The sequence below is a fragment of the Leopardus geoffroyi genome, chromosome B3 (assembly GCF_018350155.1).
Source record: "Leopardus geoffroyi isolate Oge1 chromosome B3, O.geoffroyi_Oge1_pat1.0, whole genome shotgun sequence".
Classification (NCBI taxonomy): Eukaryota; Metazoa; Chordata; class Mammalia; order Carnivora; family Felidae; genus Leopardus; species Leopardus geoffroyi.
In genome coordinates, this window is record NC_059337.1 from 25,190,393 (window position 1) to 25,199,565 (window position 9,173).

The window sequence follows — 9,173 nt, forward strand, 5'->3', positions numbered from 1 at the left end:
GGAGTAAAACAAAAAGTAAGAAAGCTCCCAGAGACTGGGTGCACTTGAGTTCCTTTAATGAAAGAAAAGAAAAAAAGACTTCATTATGGTCCCTTCAGGCAGGTTTATCATTTGAAACACAAACACTGGAAGTGCACAGCTAAGGCATGTGGGTAAAGCACACTGTTTTACTGTAGACAGCAGCAGTCCTAAGGGCAGCCATTCCAGAACTGATTATGATTTTAGATATAGCACTATTAAATGTGTCTTTGGCTCTATCTCCTGGAGTGCTAGAGGGGAGAGTGGTTTGGTTTCAAAAATGTTCTTAGAGTTGGTGAATTTAGTTAAGATTATGGATCCATCTTTCTATTTTGGGATCCCAGATCTGATTTCAGGAAAGGATCTAACTTTGCCAGATAATGTTAAGACCATCACAGTCATCTTGCTAGAAACATCATGAAAGGGTTGTCAAATACCTCCAAGACAATTTTCCATCGATATGCTTGAGCATAAATTTGCCCTCAGGTTCCATGCAGACAACAATAGCAGCCAGTATCTTTTGCCAGGCATTAGAGAGTGTTGGTAAAACAAAGATTAACATATTTGCAGTCTTGTAAGGAAAGAGCACCATGTAGAGGGAAATGTGGGATTTGGAATCTGTTATTTATTTATTTATTTATTTATTTATTTATTTATTTAATGATGATTTATACACTTGCCCAGAGAGTGATACAGCTTTTTTTTAAATATATGAAATTTATTGTCAAATTGGTTTCCATACAACACCCAGTGCTCATCCCAAAAGATGCCTTCTTCAATACCCATCACCCACCCTCCCTTCCCACCCACCCCCCATCAGCCCTCAGTTTGTTCTTATTTTTTAAGAGTCTCTTATGCTTTGGCTCTCTTCCACTGTAACCTCTCTTTATTTTTTTCCTTCCCCTCCCCCATGGGTTCCTGTTAAGTTTCTCAGGATCCACATAAGAGTGAAAACATATGGTATCTGTCTTTCTCTGTATGGCTTATTTCAGTTAGCATAACATTCTCCAGTTCTGTCCACGTTGTTACAAAGGGCCATATTTCATTCTTTCTCATTACCACATAGTACTCCATTGTGTATATAAACCACAATTTCTTTATCCATTCATCAGTTGATGGACATTTAGGCTGTTTCCATAATTTGGCTATTGTTGAGAGTGCTGCTATAAACACTGGAATCTGTTATTTAAACTCAGATCCAATTCTGAGGCTCAAGAGCTGTGTGACCTTATGCTGACTTAAATGTGTCAGAGTAGCTTGGGCTGCTATATTAAAATGCCACAGATTAGGTGGTTTAAACAACAGATATTTATTTTCCACAATTCTGGAGGTTGGGAAGTCCGAGATCAAGGTGCTAGCTGATTAGGTTCCTGGTGAAGATGATATTGTTGTATGTATCCTCATTTGGTGGAACGATAAAGGGCTCTGGTCTCTTCCTCTGCTTATAAGGACTCTAATCCATCATGGGGACTCCACTCCCATGACCTCACTACATCCTAAAGTTTCCACCTCCAAATCTTATCATATTGAGAGGTAGGGTTTCTACATATGAATTTTGGGTGGACACAAACTTTCAGTCCATTTCAGTCACTCTTAACTTCAATTTTTTAATGGGAGAATTAAGAACTACTTTATTACATTTGATGAAAATTAAATTCAATAATAAATACTAGGCTCTTTCTAAGGGAATACTTAATGCGAAGACAGATATTATATCATCAGGAAACCACAATACCATGTACTACATAGTAGCAACTTAAATATGGTACAATGAGAAGGAGGGTAGCAGCAATTTTCTGCTCCAATGGGGACCAAGGCATGGGTAGAGTGAGGCAGTGTGCAGCAGCTCTGTAGGAGTTCATCTGGGGAAGCCAGCTGAAGCTGCATATCTCATCATGCCTGTCAATGAGCAGTGTGGCCTCAGAGAGTGACTTCACTTCTTGGATCTGTAGCTTCCTCATCTGTACCTACTCATACAATATGAATTTAGACTTTAAAAGTGCTTTACTTAAGATTTAATAGTAGTTCATTAACATGATTCATGTGTCAAAAATATGGAAAGGGGGTCTGAGAGTCTCCCCTTGGCTGTTCCCATTTCCTCACTCCACTAGTTGTTCCTTTCAGAGATGCTTGTTTTATTTTGTTTTCCTTGTTTGTGCTTGTTTTTGTATTTATAAGCCACGTACTCTTTTTTATTCCTCTTTCTAATTTAAACAAAATGGTTGCATAGAACTTATGCTGTTTTACAACTTGCTTTCTTCACTTAATATGCTTTGTGAGAATATTTTAAATTGTTGAAAGCTGGTCTCAGATCTCCCTCTTTAGAGACCGAATTATGAAGTTTTCTAAAAGTTCTGATCATAAGCTGGTTTCATGTCACAAAACCCAGGATGAATCCCATTGTGGCACTCTTCACCATGCACACTGGCAGTCACCACCTGTTTGCTGTGGGTTATCATTCATATGCCATAGATGGTTCTCTGATGCCCACTGTCTGTCCCTCTTCCATCTCTTGTGCTCCAGCCCAGGGAACTTTCACTGCTTCAGTGTGGCTTGGGTGTGTCATGCCTGGTGGTTCCCCATGCAACCCCACACTTTGAAGAACACAGTCACATGTGCATGGCATGTACCATGCTGGGGGCTTCTAGTCAGACTATTTGAGAACAACTACCTCCCAGAGTGACCTAAAACAGATCACCACAACAGTGTGTTGATGTTCTCTCAGGTCTCCCCAAACAGAATTCCCCATAGTACTCTGTATTGATCTTTAAGGCAGCATGGCCGGAGGTAGTCATTGTGACTTGTCATGACTGCATTTGTAAAGTTCATGTAGGAGGTTCTTCCCTATCTTGGCTCTGGGAAGGTGATGACAGTGGGAAGCAAACCCATCTTCCAAAGGTCTTCTTGGGATCAGGTGACATGCTGCCAGAAAACAAGCTCCCAAACTCCTCTGAGGGATGCTCTGCAGAGACAGACCTCAAAGTACTTTTGGCTCCTTGGAGGTCTCATTCAGGACCCTCAGAAGACTCACACAACATAAGGTGTGTGATGATGGCAAAACAACACAAAAATCAGTCAACATCTTATAACAACAAATACAATATCTTATTGAAATGTGACTAAAGAGATGTAGTAATGTTTAGCCTGCCCTAAATACTGCCTGGTCATGTGAAAGAATCTTCCCCTCTTCTGTAACCACTAAGTTAGGGAGATCTTCAATATGGCCAGAGATAGGCCTTATTTTTCATATTTCTGAGTTACTGAATATACTTCTTAGTCATCTGTAGGAAAACTTCTGTAGTATAAGCCATTTAAGACTACATTATGTATCCAAACCTATCCCCAGATTTGGATTACTCTTTCTGCAAGAACATATGTGAAACAACACAATGTTGAGTTAATCTTGTGTCCACTTCATGGTCTATCAGGGGCTTTACACATGCTGGATGCTCAATAATTGCTTTTTGAATGAATTAATGAGTGAATGAATAAATGAACAAATAAGTACCTGTACCCTGTCCACCTTGCCAGTCACCATGGAAGTAGAAGTTTCTAGAGAAAGTGAGGGCAGTCCCTGTCTGATTTGGGCAGTCTCCCAAGATTTCCTCCCATTTACTGCATCCAGGGATTCTACTTCTCAGGGACCCAGCTTAGATTTAAATATCCCAGGGGGAGGGGCAAGGGCTAAAAGGACATTATTCCTATACCTATTGAACATGAAGAAATGATGCTTTATTTTTCTACAATTTGGTTTTATGAAACAGACAACATTCCTTACTGAAGATGGTGTGCAGTGTTTATAATGTTCTAGGAGATTAATTTGTTTTTACAAAGTGGAAGTCAGACAAAAGAAAGGAAAATCTAACTGCAAGCAAATGCTAAAGATCACACAAAGCATGCTGTAATCTTTGATACAAATAAATAGCAACACAGACCATAAACACATCCCTAGCCTTGAAAATCCATTAGGGAGACATTGCCTATGGCAACCAGAAGACCCTACTCCTTAATAACTGGACCTTTTATCATGTGTTTCTATGGCGACAGAAGCTCTCCCATCTAAACACACCGTTGTTCCCAGGAGGAGCTGATGAACAAAAGCTGCAAGGAGATTATTGGAGGAAAACAAAAGTTCCTTCCTCCTCTTTCCTTCTTTTCTCTCAAACCTCAATTTACTCAGAGTGGAGATGGGAATAAGTTGAAATGGAAACATCCCTTGAATTGCAAATCATAGTTTACTATGATTTTTGTTAATCTTTTAATTTGAAATTCTGTCTTTATAATGTCAGTCATCACAATTTCATGACAGGTTTCTAAGGGAAACAATGGCTGCTTAGGAAAACAAATTTGGGTTTTGCTTGTGGCTATAGGAGGAGGTTCTGAGCAAGGGTGACTGTGCTGGTTCATTCTTTCTGTTCAACCTAGGGCAGGCATGCCACATTATTGCTGAAACCTGCCATTCAGGAGACTGCATTCTGCTTTTGCATCCTGAGGGAAATAAATCCCTGTTTTAATATTACATGGATGTGCTTAAATTGGAACTGAATTAAAAAAAAAGTTTAATGTTTATTTATTTTTGAGAGACAGAACATGAGGAGGGGAGGGGCAGAAAGAGAGGGAGACACAGAATCCCAAGCAGGCTCCAGGCTCTGAGCTGTCAGCACAGAGCCTGACGCAGGCTCAAACTCATGGTCCGCGAGATCATTACCTGAGCTGAAGTCAGACGCTTGACCCACTAAGCCACTCAGGCACCCTGGAACTGAATTTTTAAACCATATACTTGTGTGATCAACAAGAAATGTTTTCTGCTTAATAAACAATGATGACTCTCAAGGATATTGGCTGGGAGGCAGTGTCTTAGACGTTTACTTACGTTATGCCTCACTTAATCCTTACAAAAACCTTGAGAAAGCCCTATGATAAATGTAAGGTTATCCCTGATGAATAGATGTGGCGTTAAGTTTAGGGAACATGGTAAGATCACTTGGAAAGACTCTGGTCCCTTCCTCTAAACTGATGCTCTCTCCTGAGACATATGGCCTTCCCCATCATCATACTTTGAAATACCCTCTTGCAGATGTCAGAAAAGAATGCATAGCATGGAAAATGTGTTTAAGGGCCCTAAGTCCCAAGGAAACCTCTTTTACCAACCAAAAAGTGGCTTTTGTAATCCCCAGGTAGAATGGATGCTTCTTTGTTAGCATGCCACATAAGGAAATGGCATTATCAAAGTCTGTCTTGGACCTTGATGCCTGGGTTATAAAGATTGTAAGGATCACCTGTGGTGATAAAACAGTTTCACAGTCACAGAGCAAAGCTGCCAAAGTAGATATTGTTGGTCCCAAGGCCCAAGTGTCTTCTTCCAGCTTCTGAGACTCTTAGAGACTGATGGAAAGTCAAAGGCACAGGGTAAGTTTGGAAGCATGGACCTAGGAAGCCATCAATCATTTCAGCTCTCCTTTCATATTAGACCTTAGAATCCCATGGCCTGGGGACAGCTGGGTCACTGGGCAAGGATATACAGACTGTGGAGCCACTTAATGCAGAGAGAATCCAATAGTGGGCAGCCCCTTGGAAGACTCTGCTTCCAGAATCTCTATCACTGAAGCACAGTGAGCTTCACCCACTTAGCCCCTGAACACTCACCATTTGTTTCATTTGCACATATTTTGTCTTCCCAACCATACTGGAAGGTCAGCCACACAGAACCCCTCCTCTCACCCCCTGCTGCCAAAGCCTGACCCAAGATGAGCATGCTTTGGCTCTATACCTGTTTTGGTTGCTTGAGAGTGAAAATTTTCACAATGGACGCTTTGAACATCCTTGAAACATCCTAGTGAGAAATGCACTCCCTCCACTCAGTGAAGTGCAATGCTTGAAGGCCTGCCTTAGACATGGCCCATTTGTAAAAAGAAAGAGACATTTTGTGTTATAACTATAGAAACATAACATTTGGAAGATAGAAGTGTCTTTTGAAATCATTTGGTCAAACTTTGTAATTTTCAGATAAATTCACAAAACCGGAAAGCTTAGTGTACTTGTACATAGTTGCACAGTTAGCTCATGGTATATGGGTATATTAAAAACAGTGTGTTGGTCTAATAGTAATGGACACAACAAATGGGCTATGTGACTACTTCTGCTGATACCCTTCTGCAGTGGCAACATCAACCAGTTTGCTGGCTCTCCTGCACCCATGTCCAATGACCCCTAAGTTGCATAAACTTCCTTGGATTTTCAAGTGTGTTTCAGTTCTGTCCTTTATAAGATCTGTACGTGTGAGTAGTTTAAAGAATATACAGTTAATTCTCATTGTTTGAGGCATTTTTAAGTTCTATAAAATCACCATTAACATGGAATTAGTAACTACTAAACATTATTGCTCCCAGGTGGAAATACAGGGCTAGGTTCCTACAAACCTCTGGCAACAATTTTTATCAACTGATCATTACATAACCTTGTTCTTTGTGCGTTTCTATTTAAAGACACCTTATTTAACCTATGTTGTTGATTCATTAACATTGAACTCACAGCCAACAGCACCGTAACTCATGACTGAATGAAGCTTAGCTGACAAGCTGAATGAAGCTTGTACCTTTCTTTATAAGGCACATCACAGCCTTCTTGCACTTAGGAACACTAGACAGTAGTGTGCAGACAGAACTCTGTGTTCTAAACAGTGAACTCACCAACAAAAAGCACAAAAATGTGGAAAACATGGCACTAAGCTGTCCACTAAAAGGACACTTGTTTTTTATGAGAACTGAAATAAGAAGGCAGAACATTGCCTTGTCCTATCTCAGCTTCGAAGGTGTGCATTGGGTGACACAAACTTTCTGCTGCTCTGCACATGTCTGAAAATGACTGGGAATTGATTTTTGGTTGACAAATATACTTTGGTAAGTGAATTTGCAAATACAGAATCTGTGAATATTGAAGATTGACTGTATAGGCATAATATTTATTGGTACGGTAGGACTTCTTATTTAATAAAATTTTGAAATAATAAAAACACCCTCTTGATTGACCTGTTAATTAGTGAAGTAGAACTGGCATATGTTAATCAATTAAAATTAATTAACAATATATTCTAAAATAAATTGGGTGTTTAGTTTGTGCCCAATGCTTTGTTGGTATAGAGGGAATAGAGACCCAGTACACAATGTCTGTTCTAAAGGAGTTTACACTGTCTTTGGGGAAACATATGCTGGGCACTGTGACAAATGTTAGCATAGGAGAAAGCCAATTATGGGGCAGGGCAAAGTAAGGCGTAAATCTGGGAGAAAATCGCTCCTGATTTGAGTCTTGAAAAACATAGGTACACACAAGGTGGGAGAGAATATTCCTAGCACAAGCCTGAAATGCTAGTGAAGTGTCCATGTATGCAGAGCCCTAAGAAATGAGGCTGGTCTGGAAGCCATGAGAAAGTCAGGAAAAGCCTTGTGTTGAATTCTAACCTCAGACTGTTACACAGGAGACACAGGAGACACAGGAGTTATTACTTAAACAATTTTCTTCTGTAGATGAAGCAATCTGTTTTGAATTCCAAACAGGTCCTTGTGATTGCTGGTTGGAAAAGGGATTGTAAGTAGAAAGGAGTAAAAAGGAAGACAGCCTAAATTAGGAGGACGTTTATTCATTAGTTTATAGTTCATTTCTTTGCTCTTCAGTCATTTGTTCATTCAACTAATGCATATTTTTTAAGGGTGTTAGTAAAGTTACAGGCTTTGGGGATTCAGCAACAAAATAGCCAGAATGCACTGGCTTTAAGGAGCTTATATGCTAGACAGATATGCTAGATAGCAGGGCTGGTAAAACAATGCAGTCCTGACATAGTATCTTTGGGTGGTCCTAACATCTATGGAGAAGAATGGAGGGGTAGTGGGGACAGGCCAAGAACAGTTGCCCTAATAGCCATTACACTCGTTGGAGGTGACTTGAGAGTCCTGGCCTCATGGGGACCACTATGTATAGATGAAAAGATGGGTCTCACTGATCTCAACATCATTGCAAGGGAGAGAGCAGCTCTTGCAAATTGTGACTTTGTGAGGGAAGGTTCAATCTTATGAGGAGCCCCTGGTCTGGGGCTGCCCTTGATTCAGCAGGAGAGAGTACAGGAACCAGGGCAGGGCCAGTGGAGAGGAAGGAAGTAGGATTTGAGAGGAGTTAGGGCATTAAGAGGGACAGGGCTTGAAGCAGTGGAATATGGAGAGCAGGGGGCATCTCTGATTATAGAGCTGGACTGTAGAAGTCAGTTGGGGGACTTCTGCTTGGACTTGCTGAGCTTGGATTCCTGTGGGTCATCTGACCAATCAGCTGAGTTTAACACAAATCTCTGTATGGAATTCTAAGCGCTTCATGTGGCACCTTGGCATCCTTGAAAGAATCCTTCAGATAGGAATAGTATGGTTCCTTCCTCTCATAGGAAAGCCATGGTGCAGGGAGATCAAAGTGGTAAAACTGGATTAGAACCTGTGATTTCTGGATTAGAAACTAAGACTTTGGGGTGGCACTGATGCAGGACAGCTTGCAGTAACACCCCAAAGGAGGAAAGGAGTCTCACAGGCAGCTTGGCGAGGTGGTGGTAGTATCAGAGTTATTGGAGAATGTGGAGGGGAAGGGGGACAGTGGAAATGAGCACTCATGATGCCCCAGCCCTGCCCTCTCTCCCACCATGCCCTCTGCGGCTGGGTCCTTCACACCCCCAACCTGGAGACCAAATGCTTGGGAGATTCCAGGTGTTCCCATGGAGGCTGATGTCTTCCGTCTGAAGAGGGAGGGGCAGAGAGTTTTAAAAGCTCCCCAGGTTATTCTAAGGGGAAGCCAGGATTGAATGAGAAATCAGGTCCTCAGGGTTTCTGGACCCCAATGCCCAAGCCAGCTCAGAGCAGGAGACCTGGAACAGGCAGGGAGATGATGAGCTGTGTTCCTGAATGCACTTTGGTATACCATCTATATGCTATTACAAATGGAAATGCAATCACTGGATGTTCCCTAGATTTGATGGTGCCCTGGATTTTGCAAAGAGAATTTCCCTGAGAAAATGGCAATGTGTGTCTTTTTACACCACAAACACCTCACTGGTTCATGACTTAAACCCCCTCCTTTAGGGCACTCTTGGGCTCTAAGGTGACAGATCAGCCAGTCCTACCACT

The 9,173-nt window shown here is 41.3% G+C and overlaps 1 pseudogene; it reads right to left on the minus strand.

The window, feature by feature from the left end:
* LOC123583615 overlaps nt 1-8,766 on the minus strand; it is a 51,569-nt pseudogene extending 42,803 nt beyond the window's left edge.
* Nucleotides 8,767-9,173: the final 407 nt, after the last annotated feature.